This window comes from Sminthopsis crassicaudata, chromosome 2, assembly GCF_048593235.1.
Source record: "Sminthopsis crassicaudata isolate SCR6 chromosome 2, ASM4859323v1, whole genome shotgun sequence".
Classification (NCBI taxonomy): Eukaryota; Metazoa; Chordata; class Mammalia; order Dasyuromorphia; family Dasyuridae; genus Sminthopsis; species Sminthopsis crassicaudata.
Window position 1 is genome coordinate 280,827,191 of NC_133618.1, and position 25,514 is coordinate 280,852,704.

A 25,514-nucleotide genomic window follows, 5' to 3' on the forward strand; every position below is an offset into this window, starting at 1 on the left:
AAGATACCAATGGAGTTCATTGACTAGAAGGGTGATATAATTAGCCAGTGTTTTAAGAAAATCAATTTGATTATTGAAAATGGACTGTGTATGAGAGAGACTTGAGGAAGGGAGACTAATTACAAGATTGTTTCAGATTAAGAAAGAATAATTAGATGTGTAGCAGAAATACCAGACTAAAGTGGGATCATGAAAACTTAGAAGACAGAATCAAGAAGAATACCACTTAGAGATTGTTAGTCACTAATATTGATTGAAAATAATGATAATAACTTAATATTTATGTACTACATTATAATTTTAAAAGTACTCATAAATTTGTATGATTTTATTTGATCTTGACAATAATATTTTGGCATTTGCAGGGAAAGTATAAGTACTTTTATTTTACAGATGAAGAAACTAACATTTAGAAAGATTAAGGGATTAACCCAAAGTAACATAGCTAATAAGTGGCAAAGCCAAGACTTGAACCTAGTCTTCCTATTCTTATTTCAGAATGCTTTTGTGCTCCTCCATATTACTATTTGCTACAAGTACAATGCATTGTTTGTAGATTTTATTACTCTGGGATCTCTAAGAGATCATTCCCTGGAAGTTCAGGGAATTTCTTAGATTGACCTTCCAAGCAGTAGGAGGAAACAGAAATTGGGAAGATGAAGGAACATTGGTAGGAACTTTGTCCTTGGTTGTCCTATCCATTGGATAGAAAATTGTGTGACTTTGGTATAACATCTGAATATGGACTATGCCTCAGCATTATATCCCTCTGTTTGGTGACTCCCATCTTGTGCGATTTCACTTTAATCTGTAACAGTTAAACTAATCGGATTTAGAATTGATTGCCTTTATTATCTTCTGTAAGAAGTTTGCATTAAATTTTAACACCATCTCCCCTTTGAACAGAAAGAAAGTATTTATAGTGTGATTATATAGGATTAGATTTTTTTTTTCATTAAAAAGGATTTTAAAGACTTCAGCAAAGAAAATGTAGGATCCTGTTTAATGAGTAATGAAAGTAAGCAAAGTTTAATAGGACACTTTTTTTCCTCTTCCATCCCCATCCCCAAAACCCACAAAGTGCTTCTTTCAACCAGTGCTTTGCTGTGAACAAACTACTTGTGATTCACAAAGGGGAAGCAAAAGAACCTGACATTAATCCATTCTTTACCACTTGTGCTGGGCAACATAATACAAAATAAAGCCTGTTATGAAACAGAGGAACGATTATGCAGAAATGTAAGAGCAGATCTGAATGCCTCAGAGACTAGCCATTGGAGACCCTGTGCTATATTTTCCAAGGTGAAAGTGATTTTATAGTCTCCACATTTCAGTACATAGTGAAGTATTTTATGACCTGTGATAATCTTAAGAAGTTCAACTGCTACATTCCTGAATAAAGTTAAGGGTCCTAGGGCTTCAACTCCAAAGTAGTCAATAATGACCTGGCTTAGCTAACATTGGCAAAGAGAAGTTCTGTGGTTGGAGAAAGAAGAGTTCTCTAAGACATGGGCACTTTGATTTTGAATCTTATTGTACTTGGCAAACAGGGAGTTATTTTATACCTGCCCAGAGTTATATCCAAATGCAGAAACCACTAAATGAGAGAAGCTCAGGTCCTGGGAAGCTGAACATTGAGCCAAAAATATTTAACAAAGTAATTTTATCACCATCTTAAGGGAAAAATAAAGCCCTTCAATGCTTTTTTAAAAAGTATATTTATGGGACATATGTCTATCAAATAAAGACTCAGGGTCCAAATTAGAGATCTGTATGTGGCTTTATTTCTATTTACCTACCAAGAACTAAAAACAAGTTTTCCAAGTCATCTTGGAAATTGGACTAGGTAGAATTAGATTAAGCAGGCTCCAACAACAGCAGTTTAATCTGTGTTGATGTGAACTTGGGCAGTAACATAGTGGCTATTGAGAATGTTGTGTGTACATTTTCATTTATAGCTAATTAAAAGTATTTTTATAACTGGGTATTGGGAAATGTGACATAAATGTCAGTGTGAGGCTATGCACAGCTTCATCTCAATTAATAAGAAAGAGACACACTGGCATCAAAGCAATATTTAATGTACTTTGATGCAAAGTTTGAGGAAAATGTAGTGTCTATTAGAAGTGGTGTGTGTACACTCTCATTTATGGCTAATTAAAAGTATTTTCATATCTGGGCATTAGGAAAAGTGACAAGGATGTCAGCAAAACACATAGCACTAGCAGTTGTATCTCAATTAATAAAAAAGAAACCACCAAGGTTATGTTGCTGGTTTGTTTTTGAGTTGGAGAGAGCTGGGAGGAGTTCATTAAGGTCTGGCCCTCTGCCTGGGTCCACAAATTCTGAGAAGGTCCACATGGTTACATTGGAAAATAGGACTGGTTCATGCTACATTTCTTCATTTCACTAATAAAATTTTACCTTCTAAGAATTCTTCCTTTATTCTAGAACTAGAACTTACCTGCCTCCCAGTCCTTTGCTTGCCTTATCTTCATGATTCACTCATTTTGCTTAAGCCCAAACCTCTACTCATCTCATTTCATACTTTGACCCAGGTTACCCTTCTTTAGAATCAGTTTTCCTTATAAGTTTTTTTTTAATTAGTCCTGTCCAATGTAATTCTAGTTGAATTCAAATCATCCCTCATTTGCTTAGTGCTTTTTACATGCCAGATATAGTAGATATTAGGAATACAATAACAAAAAACAGAAAAAAGAAAGAAAAAGAAATAATCCCTGCCCCCAAGAGAATTTATATTTTATTGGTGCAGCTAAACAAGAAACTAATAATTTTTATTCTATTATTGAATAGAACATTTGACCTAGAGTCAAGAAGAACCTAAGTTCAAATTTGACCTAAGATATTTGATGAGGAATTACCAGCCCAATGTGAATATGAAAAAGATTTTAGCCACTTGACAAATGCCATTGATATCTATGGGCATTCACAGCAATTGCAGCAAGTTTTATAGCAAACTCTTTCAATACCAGAGTTCTAAATACTTCTGATTCAACTACTAACAATTAAATAGAGAATTGTGAGTGTACAGAGTTTGGCTGAAGATTATGAAGAATGAAAAAGATTTCAACATAATACATTTTTAATAAAAAAATTAAATAAGGTTTAGCCCAGAAAATTAGTAGCAATGAGGGAAGTAGACAGGGCAAACTTTTAGTTATAGACTATGTATTACATTGAAATCCAACAAGTTGATTCTAATTTTGTATAGGTAGGTTTGCTAGGATTTTATTTATTTATCTTGTGAAAAATATATTTTGATAGGAAAATTTCTATATTTATAAGCATATAATAAATTATCTAAATATTACTAACTTTATTACAAAATATTCAATTGTAATACATAGGTAATATGACAAGTTAATATGTTGGTTGTTCAGTTATTTACATATTAAAATACTTAGTATGGATTTTTAAAAAATAAAGTTTAAGGCAATAAAAAGAATTCTGAATTCTGTGTAATAACATGATGTGTGTATGTGTGTGTGTGTGTATGTGTGCGCACAATCCTGGGCAAGTTATTTAATTTCTGTCTCAGTTTCTTCATCTGTAAAATGAGAAAAAAAAGAAGCTACTTCCCATGTTTGAAGTGAGGATAAAAAAAGATTTTTTAAATACTTTGCAAACCTTAAAGCACTATATAAATGTTAGTGAATAGTACTAGGGGTAGCTAGTTGGTGAAGGGATATAGGCCTGAATTCAGGAAGCCTCATCTTCCTAAGTTCAAATCTGGCTTCAGACATTAGCTGTATGATCCGGGACAAATCACTTAACCTTGTTTACCTAAGTTTCCTCATCTATAAAATGCTTTGGAGAAGAAAATGGACAACTTCTTTAGTACCTTTGATAAGAAAATCTCAAATAAGGTTACAAAAAGTAAGATGTGACTGAAAAGGACTAAATAACAATGAGAAAAACATTTACATATAAGTTAATGTACCCCCTCCTCTATTGGCTTCTTTCCAAAGTCTTATCTTTCTTCAGGAAATTCTCTCTGAAAAGAATCTGGAACCCTAAGTTTCCTCTCTAAAAGCTGGAAACTAGAAGATCAGGATCTCTCTTCTCTCATGCTCTTGCCAACTTTCCCTTCATGCAGGTGCAGAACATTGAATAATCAATTTTCATCAATGAGCAGAGTCTTATGGAAATAAGCCTAGAAGTAGAGCATTACTTTCATGTTAAATATGTTTAAAATAAATAAATCCTAAGTAATTGTGGGAAGAAAGCCCTAATAACTGGAAGAATCTACAAATGTCTCTCTAGAAAATGGCACTTTAGCTGTGCTTTAAAGGGAACCATGAATTCCAAGAGATGAGAATGGGGAGATAAAGTATTCCAGACATGGGAGATAGTTCAGGCATTGAGGTAGCTATCAAATGTTTCCAGGAATCACCAAAGAGTACAGATTGGCCAGAGTGTATCCATTTTGAAATCTGCTATTTTTAAATGAAATGACCCCATAACAGGAATTCCAAACTTATCCTAACTTTGAGCCTAAATGCCAGAAGTACCCGTCTTTTATGTAAAGAATTAAAAATTTAAGGAGCATTCCATAGTATCCTAGTACAATGTTTGATAGAATAAGGATTTTATGAAAATAGTTCAGTGAACAATACTTTATTTAGTCAGTTACCAAAAACTTATTAAATGCTTACTATGTGCCAGGAACTATGCTAAGCTTTAAAGTTCATGTTGATCAAGTCTAGAAAATGCTGAAACCTATGAAATTATTTAAATATAGAATGAATAGAAATATTTAATATAGCATCAAATATAGTCATATAAATATAGATAGCTAGTTCTGCAGAAAAATCCCAGTGTAGTTTGAAAAAACAAACTAAATATTTGTCAGATTTTTTTCCATCCTTTTCCCCTAATCTCTTCACAATCCAGTTATTTTCTTATCCAGGTAGAGGGAATGTGTTATCATGTTTTCTTTCTCTTAGCATACATTTGTAAACATGTCACTTGAAGCTTTTAGTAAAAGAGTTGGTGTGTCAGATCAGACTGATAGTATCACTTTAATAAGGTTAAAGAGTAAGAACTTTAATCTGGCTTGGAAGAAATTTTCCTGTGGAGATAGTCATAGAATAATAGATTTAGAACTAGGAGGAAACTTAGACATCTGAAGTCCAATCCCCTTTATTAAATAGATGAGGAATTGGAAACCAGAGAGATTAAGTGACTTGTCTGTTACACAGGGAGTCAGTGCCAAAGCTAGGATTTTTTCTAAATCTAGTCCCACATCTAAGACTTTGATGAGGTCACCTTAATGGGATAAGAAAATTCTTGTCCCAAATACATTTTTTCCCCACAACACTACATTTAAGCTGATTGAGTTATGTCTGTATAGATCTGAATTGTTCCTTTTTAAAAGTTAAATCCACCACCGCTGTGATATATATATGTGTGTGTGTGTGGGTGTGTGTATGTATATGTATATGTATAGGTATGTGTCTATGTATATGTATATATACATATACATACACACACACACACACACATATATATGAATGACGGTCTCTGAACTGAAGGAACTCAATCTAATGGGGAATTCAATGATGCAAACAACTATGTATAAAGAAATTCTACATAGGATAAATTGGAAATATAATAGAGAGAAGGCACTAGAATTAAGAGGGATTAAAGAATAGAATGTGAGTTTTGAGTGGGACTTGAAGGAAGCTAGGGAACTAGGAGGTGGAGATAAGGAAGGAGAATATTCGAAGCCTGAGAGAAAGCCCCCCTTCCCCCCAAAAATGTCCCAGACTGAGAGAGGGTTTGTCTTATTCTAGGAACAGCAAGGAAGTCACTTCCACTGTGGAATGGGTGGGAGAAAGAGAGTCATGTAAGGTATAGAGAAATGGGAGTAAGTTATGAAGGGCTTTGAATGTCAAACAAATAAATCATTTTGCATTTGGTCCTGGAGGTGAGAGGGTACAAATGAAATCAATAATTACCAATATAGTTATGCCTCTTAAGTTCATTGTCTTTTAAGCCATTGATATTTTAGAACTCCAATAAGAATTAAATTATTTTGAAACCATTAATGCTAGACATTACTTTTATTTCAGTCCTTAGGACTTAAAAATGTGGCATTTACAACCGGAACCTGGAAATAAGACTACCTGGTTGCTTTCTTCAATTCAAAAAAATTTTAAATGGATTAATGTTCTGGTAGTAGCAAAGAATCTTTTTTGAAAAATTAAATTTCTTGCAAATTAAGAAAACTCTGAGGTACCACCTCACACCTCTCAGATTGGCTGAGATGACAGGAAAAGATAATGATAAATGTTAAAGGTGATGTGGGAAAACTGGGATGCTAATGCATTGTTGGTGGAGTTATGAACTGATCCAACTATTCTGGAATGCAATTTGGAACTATACTCAAAGGGCTACCAAACCGTGCAAATCCTTTTGTTCTAGCAGTGTCTCTATTGGGTCTGTATTCCAAAGAGATCTTAAAGGAGGGAAAGGGACTCACATGTGCAAAAATGTGGCAACCATTTTTGTAGTGGCAAGAAACTAGAAATTGAGTGGATGCCCATGAATTGGATAATGGCTTAATAAATCATGGTATATAAATGTTATGCAATACTATTGTTCTCATAGAAATAATCAGCTGGGTGATTTCAGAGAGGTTTGGAGAGGCTTAGATGAAATGGACAATAAGTAAAATGAGTAGAACCAGGAGATCATTATACATGGCAACAACAAGACTATACCACGATCAATTCTGATGGATGTGACTCTCATCAGCAATGAGAGGATTCAAACAAGTTCCAATGATCTTGAGATGAAAAGAGCCACCCAGAGAAAGGACTGTGGGAACTGAGTGTGGATCACAATATAGCATTTTCACTCTTTTTTTTGTTTGATTGTACTTTATTTCTTTCTCATTTTTTCTTTTGATTGGATTTTTCTTGTGCAACAAGATAATTGAATAAATATGTATGCATATATTGGATTTAACATATATTTAAACATGTTTAACATATATTAGATTACTTGTCATCTAGGGGAGGAGTGGTGGAAGGGGGGAATTGGAGCACAAGGTTTTGCAAGGGTTAATGCTGAAAAATTATCCATGCATATATTTTGAAAATAAAAAGCTTTAATAAAACAAAAGGAGAATTAAATTTCTTTTTTTTTTTTCAGTCTAGGAGTTCTCCCCCGCCCTTTCCTGTTCATTCTACATTTTTCATTAAGAGGGGAAAACGAAAAAAAAAACTTTTGTGAGAAATATATATGGTTAAGCAAAACAAATTGTCATACTGGCTGTGTCCAAAAATATATATCTCATTCTGCATCAGTGATCTGGAAACATGCTTGGTCATTGTGTTGAATTCTGAATCAAAGATTCCAATAACAGAGGAAAGGCAAGGCAAAACAGAGTAATGACTAGTATGTTAGGCTCAGGCTAAGCCCATGCATTTAAATAAGTAAATGCACAGAAGTGTTAATCATTCACTAGGAGTATATGATCAGATATCATCCATTAATCAACAGACATAAAAAGGAATCATAGAAATAATATATACAAATCATAGAAGTACTCATTTTATTAAAGATAGCAACAGTGAGACAACATACTAAAACTTGTGGGCTATAGCCAAAACAGTACTTAGAGGATGTTATAGTTCTAAACACTTACATCAAAATAAGAATAAGAAGAAAGAAAGAAGTAAGAAGGGAAGAAGAAGAAGAAGAAGAAGAAGAAAAAGAAGAAGAAGAAGAAGAAGAAGAAGAAGAAGAAGAAGAAGAAGAAGAAGAAGAAGAAGAAGAAGAAGAAGAAGAAGAAGAAGAAGAGGAGGAGGAGGAGGAGAGCAAATTGATGAATTGATATATAATATTTTGATATTAAATATAACTGCAAAATAACCAAAATAAGAACAAATTAAAAATCCCCAATTTAACACCAAAATAGCAAATCAAAGATGAGATTAATAAAATGGAAATGAAACATTTGAACTAAAGAATAAAAGTAGTATCTGTATTTATGAAAAAAAAAAACCAACCAAATATTTAAACTACTGGTTAATTTGATTTTAAAAAAGAAGAAAATCAAATTACCAGAAAAGGATAAATGCATCACCAAATGAATATCAAAGTAAAGCAATAATTAAGATATTGCCTATCTTAATATAAATTACAGCATATAATGCAATATACTATAATACACAATATAATTATATAAATTTATATAATTAAATAACACAAATGATAATTTTTTTCATTATATGCCAATTAAACTGACAATCTAAGTGAAATGAATAAATATTTACAAAAATATAAATTTCCCAGATTAACTGAAGAGGAAATAGGACACTGAAACATTTGTACCTTAAAAAAAGAAATTGAACAAACCATAAATTTCCAGGACCAGATATATTTACAAGTGAATTCAATCAAATATAAAGAACAATTAATCCTTATACTATATGAATTATTTGAAAAAATAAGTAAAGAAGCAGTCCCAGCAAACTCCTTCAAAGACACTATTACAAAGGAGAGCAAAACCAGAAGGAAAACCATAGACCAACTTTTGAGGTGAATTTTATTGCAAAATCTTTAAATAAAACACTAGTAATGAGATTATAACAATGTATCACAAAAAACATATGTTGTATGTGTGTGTGGGGAATTTATAACAGGAATGCAGGACTGGTTCAATATTAGGAAAACTATAAGCATGATTAACCATATCAATAAAAAAGAAAAATAACATGTGATTATCTCAATAGACACAGAAAGTGCTTTTGTCAAAATATAATACCTATTCCTGTTTAAAACACTAAAAAGCATAGGAATCTGTGGGTCATTTATTTAAAACCAAGAGCAAGATATATCTGTAAAGGGAATAAAAATAGAAGCTTTCCCAATATGATTAAAGATGAATCAAGGATATTCTTTATCATCACCATTATTCAATAATGTCTTAGAAATGCTACCTACAGCAATAAGACGACAAAAGATACTGACAAAATAAAAATAGGCAATGAGGAATTAAAGCTGTCACTTATCACATGATATGATGGCAAATTTAGAGAACCCTAGAGAATCAACTCAAAAAACTAGTTGAAACAATTAACAACTTTAGCAAATTTGCAGGATATAAAATAAACCCACAAATTATCACCAATTCTAAATATGACCAACAAAACACTGCAAGAAGAACTAGAGAGAGAAATTCCATTTAAAATAAATGCATTTTATAAAATATGTAGGAGTCTACATACTAAGACAAACTCAGGAACTCTATGCACATAATTGCAAAACAAATTTCATGCAAATAAAGAGAGCTCTAAATAGTTAGGAAAATATTAATTGTTCTTGAGTAGGCTGAATAATTATTATACAAATTATAATTTTACCCATTAATTCACTTATTCAGTGCCATATTAGTAACATTACCAAAAAATTATCGAGATAAAAAATTTACAAAATGTATCTGGAAGAACAAAAGATCAAAACTGCATTTTTATGTTAAATATGTGCAATTATATATATATATGGATATATACATATATATATATATTTCTACACTTATTATGTAGCATAAGAAAAATCAAATCAAAAAGGAAAAAATTGAGAAAGGAAAAAGCAAGCAAATAACAATAAAAAAGGTGCAAATATTATGTTGTGATCCACATTCAGTCTCCACAGTCTTCTGTATGGTTGGAAATGGCTTTCTCCATTACAACTCCATTGGAATTAGTTTGAATTACTTCATTGTTGAAAAGAACCAAGTCCATCAGAGTTGATTATCACATAATCTTGTTGTTGCTGTGTACAATATTCTCTTGGTTCTACTCATTTCATTTAACATCAGTTCATGTAAGTCTCTCTAGGCCTTTCTGAAATCATCCTGTTGATTGTTTCTTACAGAACAATAATATTTCATTAATAATACCATTCCATTCAATTACCATAATTTATTCAGCTATTTCCCAGCTGATAGGCATCCACTTATTTTCTAATTCCTTGCCACTAAAAAAGGGGATGCAAAAACATTTTTGCACATATGAGTCCTTTCTCTTTTTTATGATCTCTTTGGGATACAAATCCAGTAAAGACATTCTGGATCAAAGGATAGGTATGCACAATTTATAGCCCTTTGGAATAGTTCTAAATTGCTCTCCAGAATGGTTAAATCAGTTCATAACTCCACCAACAATGTATTAATGTCATAATTTTCCTGCATCTCCTCCAATATTTATCATTATCTTTTTCTCTCATCTTATCAAAGGTCAAGAATATTAAAGAAATCAATTAAAAATGTGAAGAAAAACAGCAATATCAGATTTCAAACTATATTGAAAAGCAATAATCATCAAAACAATTTGGTACCAGCTAAGAAATGTTATGATGGAATATATTAGGTACACAATACATAGAAGTAAATGGCCATAACCAAGAATTCACTATTTGACAAAAATTGCTGGGAAAACTGGAAACTAGTTATAGAACAACATCTCATGCTAAATAACAACATAAGGTTAAGATGGGTACATGATTTAAACATGAAGGATAATACCACAAACAAATAAGTGAAGCAAAGAAGATTTTACCCATCAGACCTATGGATAAGAGAAGAGTTTATGATCCTCAAGAGGTAGAGAAGATCATGAAAACTGAAAGGATAATTTTGGTTACATGAAATTAAAACATTTGGCACCAATTGAGTAAAAATTAAAAGGGAAATGGGAAACTGGGGAAACATTTTACAGCAAGTTTTTTCTGATAAAGGCTTCATTTCTCAAATATATAGGAAACTGAGTCAAATTTATAAAAAATAAAAGCCATTCCCCAGTTGTTCAGTGATTAAAGGATATGGACAGGCAATCTATAGAACAAGAAATTAAAGCTATCAATGATTGCACAAAAATACTCTAAATCATTCATAATTAAAGGAATACAAAGTACTCTGTGGTACCATCTCACATCTATTCAATTGGCTAATTGACAGGAAAAGAAAAGAACAAATATCAGAGATGTGGAAAAATTGAAACATTGATGCACTGGTGATAGTGTGAAATAGTCCAACCATTCTGTGTGAACAAGTTGTGGTATATGATTGTGAAAGAATATTATTATACTTAAGAAATGGTAAGAAAGATCGTTTCAGAAAAACCTGAGAGGACTTACATGAATTGATACAAAGTAACAGCAATTTTGTAACAATGATCAACTATGAAATGCTTGGATACTATGATCAATACAATGATCTAACACAGTTTCAAAGAACTCATGATGAAAAATGCTATCCACTTCCAGAGGGAGAACTGATAAATTCTGAAAGCAAATTAAAGTGTATATATATATATATATATATATATATATATATATATATATATAGATAGATATATATACACACACATATATATATATATATATATATATATATATATATATATATATATATTCATTTTATTTGGCTGTTTTTGTTTTTGTTTTTGCTATATAACTAATATGGAAATGTTTTTCATGATTTCATATATATAATTAACATCATGTTGCTTGTTTTCTCAAATGTCTGGGGTGGGGCTAGAGGGAAGAAGAGAATTGGGAAGCCAAACTTCTTTTTAATGAACATTAAACAGAAATAAAATAATAAATTGAAAAATCAATAAGAAGTTAAAGATTTACTGTGTGTTGGACAATCTGCTGATGCTGATTATGAGACTATTTTTCATCATATAATATCAATGCTTCAATCACATTCATCTGGAGACAGGTTTCCAAGGTTTTCCACATTGGATTAAAATCAATCAGGGTATATCTGAGTGTGCTCTGTATAATTCACCAATAAGGACAAAACAGTGTGTCCTCTAAGGGTCAGAATAAATATACTCAGAAACTCAAATGAATCTGTGATTCCATCATTTCAGAAGTTTGCTCTAAGGATGAAAGTCATAACCTGTCTATCTTGTGTGATGTCTGTTTTAAAAGAATCCACCCAACATGTTTGAGGCCTTAATCACTTTGTTCTGACATTGAGAAGTTATCAGTGGATTACTCTGGCTATCTACTTGTCCTCCCTTGCTCTTATTGCATGAACAGCCCATCTTCTCTTTCTGTCATATAATTCCTTTATGAAACCCTCTATGTCTGGTTTTTTTTTTTTTTCAAAATTAGTTATTGGTTATATGTTGAGTCAGGCTAAAAACGGTTTTAAAAACCAAAGAGAAACTTTTATGTTATCCTGGAGGAAATTGGAAGGGGAGTGATATTACCATATCTGGGCTTGAAGAAAATCATTTTGCAAGCTGTATGGTGCATTGATATCAAACTAAAAGGGAAACATCCCTATTAACCATTTTTTGATTTAGAAGATCACAAATTAACATTATCTATGTTGTATTTTATTAATTTTGTTAAACATTTCCCGATTACAATATATCTGGTTCTCTGAGGGCTGACATCTCAGGACAGATTGGGATTTAGAGGTACTTGAGACAGGGATATCAATTAGTAGGTAATGTTATGGTCTAGGCTTGAGGTGTTAAGGACCTATGAACTATGGTGCTGAATATGTAAGTAGAGAAATAGGAGTCAGATTTGAGAGATGCTGTAGAGTTAGAAATGCAAGATTTGGTAGTTTGTTGCATATGTGGAAGGAGGGAGAGTCAGGATTTTAGAATAGTAATTGTGTGAAACTAGGAGACTAGAAGAATAATATTGTCTTCAGTAGAAATAGGGAAGTTTGGAAGGTAGATGGAATTGGGAAGACAATGAATTCTGTTTTGGACATGTTGAAATTGAGATGTTTCTAGGACATCCAGTTTGGAATGGCCAATACATTATTGATAATACAAGACTCATAAACCTGAATATATAGACCTATGATTCTTCTGCATCAAGATGATAATTAGACCCCCAAAAGTTGATAGAGTCACTCATAGAGACCACTAAAAGCTGAAAAGAGAATGTTCAACAAAGAATCTTGAAGAACATGCACAGTTAGAGAGTGTGATATAGACAATGAATCAAGAGAGGAGACTGAGAAGATAGGTCAGATAAGTAGGACAAAAATCAAAGAAAATACTGTCCATATCCTAGAGGAGAAGGTATTCAACAATGTCATATACAAGGTCAAGAAGGATGAAGATTGAGAAAATATTTTACCAATGGTAGCTAATTGGTCTGAATCTAGCCTCAGATATTTACTGGCAATATAACCCTAGGCAAGCCACTTAATCTATTTGCCTCAATTTCCTCATTTATAAAATGGGGATCATAATAATAGTAATTACCTTTTAGTATTGTTATGAGGACTAAATGAGATAATATTTGTAAAGTGCCTAGCATAGTCCTTGGCCCATAGGTGCTATAGAGTTATTCCCTTTTCTCCCTCCACCAACTCCCACAATTGACAATTAAGAGATTAATGGTTTCTTTGAAGAAAAATTGATGGTATTGATTGTATAAGAATTGATGGTATAAGAAGTTGTGGAAAGAACCATTGGATAGAAAAAGGTTGAAGATTCTAATGGTGGGGATGACTGGGAGGACAATTTGTTGGAGAAAATAGGGATGGATGGGATAAAAGGTTTATACACACACATACATATAAGGTTTGGGCTTGGCAAGGAGAAGGATCATGTCATTGCTGGAGAGAGTGGAAGATGATGTCAAGGGATTTTGAGATCAGGAGAAGGGAAGAAGAAAGAACTTACAAGTGACTTCACTTTTCTTAGTAAAGTAAAAGGCAATATTCTCAGGGAATCAGGAAATAAAGCAAAGATTGTCTTATTGCAAAAAGAGGTCCAGTTGAGCCTAGATAACATAATTTATAGTGCATTCATTCAGTATGGTTTAGAGTTTAGAGTAGGTAGAGTATGTAGAGTTCTACAATGCATGATCTACATACAATGAACACTCTTTCAACTCTCTGACCAATGAGCCTATGTCTCAATAACCCTGGCCCTCTCCATAAAACTAGGCCTTGTCCCCTTCCACTTCTTTGTGCCCAAAGTAACACAAGGAATCCCCCTCCTATCCGGAATAATCCTTCCAACATGACAAAAAATTGTCCCAACATCTATCCTCTACCAAGTCATCCCCTGCCTAAACATAAATATCCTCATTACCTTTGCAATTCTATCGACTATCCTAGGAGGATGAAGAGGACTCAACCAAATCCGCCTACGAAAAATTCTAGTCTACTTATCCATTGCCCACATAGGCTGAATAGCAATTATTGTACACATTAACCCCACCATGACAATCCTTAACCTTATCATCTACATCATAGTGACCCTAACTACATTTCTAACCTTCAACCTTTCAAACACCACCAAAGTTAAATCCCTTTGCTGCCTATGAAACAAACCAAGGCAACGACCATCATCCTCCTCCTCACACTTCTTTCCTTAGGGGGCTTTCTATTCCTCACCGGTTTTATGCCTAAATGACTCATCCTACAAGAACTTATTACCAATGGTAATATCACAATAGCCACCATAATAACTCTCTCAGCCCTACTAAACCTATTCTTTTACAAATGAATTATTTATGCATCTAGCCTCACCATATTCCCTTCCACCAACAACTCAAAAATGCAGTGGTATAACAACCCAATAAAACCCACCACATTAATCCCATCAGCCACAATCATCTCCTCCTTCCTACTTCCCTTAACCCCCCTATTCATTACACTTATATAACTAAGAACTATAAGACTTTATCTTGCATCACTCAAATGCAAATAGAGCACTTTAATTAAGCTAAGCTCTCACCCAAGCTCCAGCAGCACTTAAGCTACTTCTTGGAATTTGCAATTCAATGTAATTTATACTTCAAAGCCAACTCAAAGGCTTAGGTTCAACTAGACCAAAGGCCTTCAAAGCCTAATGCAGGTGTCAAACCACCTAGCCTTTGAATACATGCAGAGACTCCCTGCCTCATAAGAAAGAAAAGGCAGGGAGTCCCGGGGTCTCAATAGATTGCCCTTTGCCTCTAAACTGGAGGGTATCTATCCCACTAACTCTTAGTTAACAGCTAAGCACCTTAACATTTGGCTTCAATTTGTTGGTAAAAAGAGATATGTAGTCTCTGTCTTTGAATGGTATGATGTAAGACTACCTCTGGCTTAATTTAAAAAGTTTATGAATAGAAGAAGCATAGGAGTATCCCATGTCTGGGGTTTGGCAAGGGATGATTGAAGGTAAGGCAAGGTGGTAAAGAATTTGAGAATAGAGCAAACTGTGATAATGAATTGGTAAAGTATAGGGTAGGGTTCTTTATCAAGAATTATAGACTTTTCCTCCTTTCCATGAGGGATAGATTGATTTCAACGGGTCCACAAGCTTAGATAGAAAAATTATATTTTTGTTTTCATTTAGCTTTCATTTCCTTTGTGAATCTATAAATTTTATTTTATGTATTTAAAGATTTTACTCTAAGAGGTAGACTAGCAAAGGAGTCTATGATGTAAACAGATTAGGAGTTACTGCTATAAGGTCAAAATTAGAAAGGAAAGAAATTGAAGTCAGAGTAAGGATAATGGCCTGACATAGTGCTAAGGGATGATAGGATGATGATGCAATTAATGTGAAGAATAAGTTAAGGAAGAGGAAGTCATAAACAGAGTTAGAAAGATAGAAGATTATGGTCAGATAGAGGAATATCAGAGTTTTTGATCAAGAAAGTAGAGTATAAACTATGGTGAGATTCCAGTTGTGATTATCTCTGGATATGGAGTGAAAAGGTAGGTTACAGAATTTGAGGAGACTGAGGAATGGGAAAGTTTGTATAATTGAAGGAGCATCAACATAATTGTTGAAGTCCTATAGGATAAAGGCACAGATAGAGGTGGAGAAGAAAACAGTGCCATGTCTTACCTCTTTCTATACCACACTAGTGACTGCCCCCCAGAAACCATTTTTATTAGTTATAGTATAAAATTATTTGGAGAAACAAGGTATCTGCTATTGTTGTAGTATCCTCATCATTCTTAGCTTCATCATCCTCAGCTTCATCATCATTATCCTCATCATCCTCATTATCAGTGTATTAAGAGCCAGTGTGTTGAATATACTGGCTGATCATCTTTTTGAGAAACAACAGTTCTAACAATTATTAAAGTAAAAAGAATGAAAGGATCAAAGCAAAAAGAAGATATTGTTGTCCCTCTTCTTGATAGGATATGTCCAGAGATTGCCTATTATCTTTCAGATTTGTGAGTTTCAGAGGCATGTAGACAAAAAAGAAAGAACTAAGCAAGCTAATAGATATCAAGTGCTATTAGAGTCATTTGTGTTTTCCATAATTGGAGTAAGGAAGGGTTGGGTTTAATAACCAATCATAAGATGTACTAATTCTATGATCATAGGCACTTGAAGTGGACCTGGATACAGTGAGAAAGCTTGGCCTTTAAAAAAAAAAAAAAATATATATATATATATATATATATGTATGTATGTATGTGTGTGTGTGTGTGTGTGTGTGTGTGTGTGTGTATAACTTTTTATTGACAAAATGGGTATTGGCAATGGTATATTGGCATGGGTAATTTTTCAGCATTGACCCTTGCAAAATCTTCTGTTCCAACTTTTCCCCTTCTTCACCCCATCCTGTCCCCTAGATGGCAGGCAGTCCCATACATGTTAAATATGTTAAAGTATATGTTAAATACAATATATGTATACATATTTATACAGTTATCTTGCTGCACAAGAAAAATCAGATTTAGAAAGAAGGTAAAAATAACCTGGTAAGAAAAATTAAAATGCAAGCAAACAATAACAGAAAGAGTGGCAATGCTATGTTGTGGTCCATACTCATTTCCCAGTGTTCTTTCCCTTGGTGTAGCTGGTTCTTTCATTACTGATCGATTGGATCCTATTTGGATCCTCTCATTGTTGAAGATAAGCTTGGCCTTTTTAAAACTTTTTTAAACTGGTCTTTTTTAAACTAAGGTCTTTAACAGTTTCAGTTTAAAAAAGACAACATCCATTCAGTGATTAAAGCTAGGTAAGAATTGAAGATGGCCTCTTTTATTTTGTCAAAAAAAAAAAAAAATCCAATGACTATTAAGTGTAAGCCAAATATGTTGCCTGAACTTAAAGCTCTTTGCAAAAATCTTTCTTCTTTATCTTCTCAGATGAATAATCAGAATCTAGTAATTGCTATGACTGATGACTCTGATATAGAAGATAAAAAAAGACAAAAAAGAAAGAAGGGCAAAGGGTGAAGGAAGGGAGGGGTTGGAAGTTCAAGGAAAAAAAGCTATGTTATGTTTCTTCTTCCACTAGCTCTAGCCACTGAGGTTTAATGTGATCTATCAATTCTTCTGTCTGTTGACATACCAGCCAATGATACTTCTCTCTGATTTGCTTAGGTTTTCAAATTTAATGTGAGGGCATTGATGCTGTGTACACACAGACCAGAGGGATAGCTGGAGGCTTTAGGTTTGCTCTGGGCTTTCAAAACTCACTGCCACTCATAAATAAAGTATTCACTATCTCACAGTTTCTGAGAGCCAGGAAGGCACATCGCGTGCAAATCCAGCTCAATGGCTAAGCTTCTTTAGGGTTGAAGCTAATGATAACTGACATGTTGCAGTAAAAGTACTTTATAAAATCAATATTATATTCACAGCCTTTGACATCCTGGGACATCAAGGATAAAGGGGAAATAAGCTGTGGAGTAAACAGTCCTCCAGCTATGCCCATTGCTGAAGGAGATAGGAAAGATGTAGGAGGTCAGGTGCAAGAAAGCACGGGTGCTAGTCATGTTTCATACTAAGGTCTTGACATCAATGAAAACATTATAAAAATGGCATGCAAAGGCTTATTATACACAAGGAGGAATGGAAAGCAGTAGAAAGAGACCCATCAACTTACAGGCCCATTAGATCTATTCATATTGCATGCTGAAGTTCTTCTATGCAAGAAAAAGTATAAATTTGTTCTCCCAGGAAAATATAAGGTGATACTTGTAGGTAAAATAATGAGTTATGAAAATAGAGGAACTCCTCTCCCCCATGAAGATCTATTTTAGCCAAAAATGATTCTGCTGCAATTATATCCAGCAGTTCTTCACTTGTGGTCTCTGGGACCTGAATAATACTGAACTGATGTTGGAAAACAGCATAAGGCACGAATGGCATTGCCATTTTAGAGTATCTATTCTTGAATTTCTGATTTTCTGAGGGACCAGTTTTCAGCCTACTATGTCATGCCCAGGGATGAGAAGTTGTCTCCCCTGGTGAGATAGCTTGCCAACAGTTGAGAAAACACCTAATCATCTTATTTACTGGCCTTTTGCTAAAGAGTTCAGCTCATCCTGGGTCACTGCTATAGATAGCAGCCAGCAGGGTTTTGGAGACCTTAGCACTGAGGAAATTTTTCCCCTCTGTGAACTGCATAGTATCTCTGTAGCAGGTCTGAATATTGTAGTTCTCATGAAAGAAATTAGTGAGTGCCCTGGAAGTGATAGGACTGCTTCCTTTATCTAACAATACTACCTATTTATTATATTCCATCTTTTGGAGGAGCAGCCTGGGCTCAGGTTCTAATTTGCCATTGCCTAATACTATTGAGTACCTCCAGCTCAATAGGCTCAATGTTTGCTGAATTGAAATAAAATTGAATTGTATTACCAAACTGAACTTGCCTCTTCAAAGAAGCTGTTTGAGTCTTTATTTATATCTCTTAACTGTGGTGTCCTCTGGATTTTGTAAACAGTTAGGGCCCTGAGGCAGATTAATCACTCAGGACTCTGTTCCTCCCAGCTATATCCCAGGCTCTCATTGAGGAGCATATGTGAATCATGGCATGTCACTTGAATGACTCTGCCCCAACCTCAAGGCCACACCTTTTCCTTTTCAAACCTGGTGAATATTGTTTTACTCATTCACCTTTAGGTAAAGTCAAAATGGGCAGTAATTTAATCAGATTACATAAAAGCAAAGTAAAATTTAAAGCAAGACACATGCATCTCAAAGCACATTTTACTCATTGCCAGTTCTTCCTTCCAAGGCAAAAAATCAAAAATATCCTCTTTCATTTGGGAATCTGACCCCTCCCTCTTCAGACTTCTAGTCACATCATGAAACAAGAGGAAGTTCAGTACTCTCCAATGCCCAGTAAAGTTGAAGTAGGATGTCTAGCAGTAAATTTGTAGCATGTCTATATTATGGAAGATTTTGGTGATTCTTATGATCAAAGTTGCCTGGACAAAAATATTCTGGCTCCAGGATTCTAACAACTATGCTCCAGAATTGGAATTCTGTTGCATACTGTTCTGGTTCACCTACTCATCTATCTTTGAATTCCCTTCTCCTTATCTCTTGCTCTCCCATCTTCAGTGGAAAGAGCTGTTTAAAGGTGCCTTTAGCTAATATCAGTCAGGGCTTGTTTGCAAGAAGCACTGGTATTACTGTGTCATTCCTTATTTCTTCTCTCCTTCCCTATTTCCCCTCTCAACTTCACTGTTGTTATCCTTTTTTTGGTCCCTGCCCTTTAAAAATCACACAGTGCTGCATCTGATCTAAGCCCCTTCCTTCAGTACTCTGAACCATGTCAGCATGTCATATTGTTGGCAAAGGGCTTAGATATACTTCTTGCATTTCTCTAAAAACCTCTGAAGGATCTAGCAATGACCCAGTATTTCCCCACATTTGCATGTACACACACACACACACACACACACACACACGATCTGGCAATTCCTTGAATCATAGCAGGGAAATGATAAGTGCAATGGAAAAGGAAAAACTAATAATATAGATTAAGATTAAAAGTAAATTAAGTCTGACTGATGCATATAACCCCCTGTCTTGGAATCATTGATGTTTTTATTAGATCTTCATCTTGATCAGTATCAAAAAAGATGGTTAGACTGTTGCCTATAAAATTAGGTAAAACCATATTAAGATAGAACTTTTCACCATTATTTGTATCATTTTTATCAATTTTATGAATATAAACAAATTTTACATACTTTTTTTCTTTTTCTATACCCTACAGTGACACTATACTCTATCAAATATGAGAGTAGTCCCTTATTCCAAGGAATAGAACATTTATGTGTTTGGTGTTACATGTATGAAGTGTATGAATGTGCTTTAACATGTAACTTCATAGTTGATAAAACTTGTCTATGTGTATCTGGTATAGCGGAAAGAATAAAGGACCCCTGGCAAGTAGTCATTAATATTTCTCTTAAACATTTCTAGAAATAGCTAAAGAAAATGATGTATTTGTACGAGTGTTTCCTGATGAGTTAATTCTTTAAAAGGACAGGTACAAAAAGTGGAAGGAGGAGCATCTAACCATGGAAAACTCTAAAAGTGTAACATAGTCTTCTAAGAATGGTAATATCAAGACTAAAGTCTTAAATGAGCAGAAGTCTGTGGAATGATAAGGACAACTAAAGAGATTTTACAATCTATGTTTGGTACAAGGATAGAAATTGTGCACTTAGGATAAAATGCTTAATGTTAACTGATGACAGAAAGAAAGCAAATGTATCTATTTCTATTATTTTTCCACTTTATCTCTCAAGAAGAATGACCTTCTGACTGAGAAAGAATGAGCAAAAATTATCAAGGGGAAATTGGAGACCAAGATAAATGTGATGTTAATAACTAAACTTATTATTCTGAACACATTCAGGACACATTTCTCTGAAGAATTATGCCCCAGAGTATTATTAACTATTTTTTCCATCCTCTCCTTTCTATCCAGGTGCTTAATGTTTTTCTACAGCCTTGGACCCTCCTAAAAAGTAAGCTTTTGAATTAATTCCTCCCAAATGTGTTGGTGAACTAATGCATTACTTCTCTTAAGTATCTTTGCATTTTTAAAAAAAGTATTCATAAAGGATAGTTATTAATCAAAAAGAAGGAATTTCTCCAACCATGGAATAGAGATCTTATTATATTTAGATGGGGTATATATTTTTATACGAGGTGGTGGTAGTTATGAGACCTTTTCAACTTTATCTTATAGGAGACTGACTCCAATGTCTGTCATGCGTATATTCTGTAGAAGAGACTAGGTCATAGATGATAAAGACTGAAAAAGAATGATAGAGAATTTTTTAGAACAGAATTTATATTTGGATCTTGCCCATAAAATGACATCATGACAGATGGTCACTTGTATAACATGAACAGAAATCACTGGATTTGGCCATGTCCTGGGATGTTGGACTGGACTATACAAGGGAGGCTAGCCCTAACAGATTATTTTTCCAATTCCTCACAACTTTCTGAGGAAAAAAACATAACCTTTGCTGATTTCTTTTCCCAATAACAACAACCTAAAGAACAAAAATACTGGCTTACAAGTGAGCCAGATGGTCCCCATCTCTTTTCACTGAATTGCTATCTTCTGAAGAGTTCTTTTTGCAGATTACAAAGAGAATGTAATCACTTTAGTGATTCCCAGAGGGCTCTATAATGAACTCTACTTACATTGTGTTGACATTAACAGAAACTACAACTCTGATCTTCAAATTCCCTTGTAGGAGGCAGGTTTGGGGGAAAGTCTATCACAGCCAAGAATTAACTGAAAAATAGATATTTTTAAGTCACCTTCTGGTGACTAAGAACCCATTTGACTAGTTCTACTTGCAAACACAAAGTGCTCAATTAGCAACAAAATAAATGTAGTTAAAAGTCAAGAAAAATTATGGGCACTTTTGAGTTTTGCCCTGTTCAATTTCATGTCAAATTAAAGGGCTAAGTAAACCAAACATTTATATGACTGAGTCATACTGTGAAAAAAATGTGATCACAGCTTCAGCCCACAAAACCATTAAGTTCAGTGCAAGCAATTTCCTCTCAGCATTTCCTTCTATCGTTCCAGGTTTCCTTCTTAACGAAAAAGTATCAAATTAGGAAGCTTAAATGACTGAGGTATTAACACTCTTGGAAAGAAATGATTGCTTCTCCTAATGAGAAAAAAACCCCTACCATACCACCCCAATAACATAAATAGTTACAAAATAGCAGGACCTGAATTTTCAGAGTTTTACTCTTCTCTCATAAAAAACTTGAGTCCTAGTCCAAATTTACTTTAAATTAATTCCTTTTAAGCTATTTTAAGTTCAGTATAGGCAATAGCATTCAAAAATTAAATGGTTCTACTAAGCTTTTGAAGACTGGGTGGAAGCTAGTGGGGAAAAGGGAGGGTTTTTAGTGCAAAAAGCAGGGCATTAGAAATGAGATAACCTGGGTTCAAATACTAGTTTTCTTCTTCTTTATTAACCATATGTTCTTTGGTTGCCTTAGTTCTTAGTTAGTTATCAGGCTACCTATTTGCTACAAAACACCAGTTTTTGAATATGAGAATTTTTGGAGACCACAGAAAAATATAAGTTCTCTGTATGCTTATATAGACTGATCAAATGCTCAATTATCCATGAATATCTTCCGTAATATGATCTTACATAATTATTGTATAGCAAAAGCCCTCCTATAATTCAAAGCAGTCTACCCAATTTATGTCATAATCCTCTTGGCTTTTATTTCTACAGTGCTACTTTCTAAACAGTTTGCCTATATATATATGTTTTGGTTTTTTTTTTCATGATCTAGAGGAAAGAGTGTTGGCCTTGGAATAAGGGATATAGACACAATGTCTGGATCAAACTTCCCTATGTGACTTTGAGGAAGTGAGGACTTCTCTAGGCCTCCATTTCTTCTCCTATAAAATAAAGAAATTGGACCCAATGATGTCTAATGTTTATTCCATTCTCGTGATCTTAAGATTGCATTCAACTTGATTTTTCTGTATAAGTATGTGTTATAGAAGTAACTTGTGTTTAGTTTAATTAGTATATCTAAGTATAAATTGAAATTTGGTTGAATTTAGCATCTCTCAATTCCAATTCAATTATTTTGATCTTGGTAATTTCATTTTGATGTTGGATCAATATACCAGTTGAATCTATGATAGCACTCATGTGTATATTCCTCTTATTATATACATCACAACCCCAACCAAGATATGAGAGTATAGACAAATTGTAATCTGGATTTTAGAGCCTCACTCTAGATATATAAGATTTTCAAGTAATAATTTCAAGTATTTTCAAGCATTTTATTTTATTTTAATTAATCATCTTAAATGATTTTTACCTTAACAATCTATTTTAAATTCAAGGACACAAATAAGTGAAAATTTGAATATGCTTATTTAATTCATGTATTTTCTTTCTCCCCAGTACTTTCATGGAGTTCAGAAAGGAAATATATTCTAGTTCATGAGAAGGAAATGTTACTTGGAATATTAGGGCTTCCATCTGCTAATTCCTCCTCTTGAACTGCCTTTTTTTTTTTAATTAATTTTTAAAATTAAATATATGTGTTCCACTCTTTTATTAAAACAGAATTACATCTGACTTAGCTGGTATCTTGGTTGGGGTGGGGGAGTAAGAAAAGGGTGGTAGTAGTGTTGTGAATTTATGTAGTTTTAATAATTCATAAATATTCCAAAATTCAAAAATAAAATCAAATAGAAAAGAAAACCTAAATTCCAAGTGTTCTAAATTTTTATATGTTATCAAAAGAAAGAAAGCAAAGTTGACAACCATATCTATTATTCTCAAGTTAAAAGCAATGTAGTATAATAGCCTAAGCAAAAGTCTAATAAGGATTCTGTGGTGTTATTTTGGCTCTAGAATTTTGTGGTTGTTTTGGCCTTCATTTAAAATGTTCAATAATACTTTATTTTTCCAAATACATCTAAAAATAGTTTTCAACATTCATTTTTTAAGACTTTGTGTTCCAAATTTTTGTCTTTCCCTACCTTACCTCCTTTTCCCCAAGATAGCAAGTAATATGATACAGATTAAATATATACAATTATTTTTAGCATATTTTCATATTTGTCATGTTGTGCAAGGAAAATCAGATCAAAAGGAGAAAAAAAAAAAACACGAGAAAGAAAACCAACAAACTAACAAAAAAAGGTGAAAATACTATATTTTGATCCATATTCAATCTCCATAGTTCTCTCTCTGGATGCAAATGGCATTACCCTTTCCAAATCTAATGGAATTGCTTTGAATTGCTACATTGTTGAGAAAAATCAAGTGATCACAGTTGATCATCACACAATCTTTTTACTTTGTTACTTTCTCTTGGTTCTTTTACTTTACTCAGTATCAGTTTATGTCTTTACAAGCTTTTCTGAAATCAGCCTGCTCATCATTTCTTATAGAAAAATAATATTCCATTATATTCATATACTATAACTTATTCAGTCATTCCCCAATTGATGGGCATCCACTCAATTTTTAATTCTTTGCTACTACAAAAAGGGCTGCTACAAACATTTTTGCACATATGGGTCCCTTTGACTGTTTTATATCTTTGGAATATAGACCAGTAGAGACACTGTTGGTCAAAGGCTATGCACAGTTTAATAGCCTTTTGGACATAGTTCCAAATTGATTTCTAGAATGATAGGATCATTTCACAACTCCACCAGCAATACATTAGTATCCCAGTTTTCCCACAATTCCTTCAACTTTTATCATTATCTTTTCCTGTCATGTTACAGACTCTAGAGTTCTATCACTTTGTGACCTTAAGCAAATTACTTAACTTCTCTGTGTATCAGTTTCTTATCTAAAAAAGGGAAGATCAATGTTAGAATACCTCAAAGGAATGTTGGAAGTAGTAAATGGTGGACAGATTGTAATGTATCTTGTTAGAAAGAGATACTTCACATAAATATCTATGATTCCCAGTTATTTGATAGCTGATTTGACTATTAGATTTGACATAATTTAGAAGCTAAATCTTTTTTTTAATTAAAGCTTTTTATTTTCAAAATATATGCATGGATAATTTTCAACATTCATCTTTGCAAAACTTTTATGTTCCAAATTTTTTCCCTCCCTTTCTCCTACCTCCTCCTCTAGATGTCAAGTAATCTAATATATGTTAAACATGTCCAATAGTTCTAAACATGTTTCCATAAATATCATGCTGCACAAGGAAAATCAGATCAAAAAGGAAAAAATGAGAAAGAAAACAAAATGCAAGAAAACAACAACAAAAAGAGTGAAAATACTATGTTGTGATCTACACTCAGTTTCCACAATCCTCTTTCTGGGTGCTGTCTTCATCAGAAGACCATTGGAATTGGCTTAAGTCATCTTATTGTTGAAGAGAGCCATATAAGAGCTAAATCTTAGCAAAATTTCTATGCAACTTCTTTTTGAGGGGAACTTTTTTAATTTTTAAATTTTGGACTTAAACATTAAAAAACCCAAGAATTTCCATGTACACATCAGAATACAAAAAAGGATTATATATGAAACCATAAACCTCTGTCATATAGTTTCCTTTAAAAAAAAAAGATGAAAAAATCAGCACCATCAATATATTGGTCAATATATTGAAAAGCACAAAAACATATGCAGTGTGCAATATCTGTGAACCTCTTACCTCCATGAAAAGCTTGATTGGTAACATCCACTTATCTCTTCATCCATATTTGTTCTTTATAATCTTGCAACATTCACTT

The 25,514-nt window shown here is 33.4% G+C and overlaps 1 long non-coding RNA gene across 1 annotated transcript in view; it reads left to right on the forward strand.

Moving 5' to 3' along the window:
- The window catches only part of LOC141553464 (uncharacterized), a 55,297-nt gene extending 34,328 nt beyond the window's left edge, over positions 1-20,969 (forward strand). Inside the window, exon 3 of the long non-coding RNA XR_012485461.1 lies at positions 20,718-20,969. This is a non-coding gene — a long non-coding RNA (uncharacterized LOC141553464). The remainder of the gene's footprint in view (positions 1-20,717) is intronic.
- Positions 20,970-25,514: the final 4,545 nt, after the last annotated feature.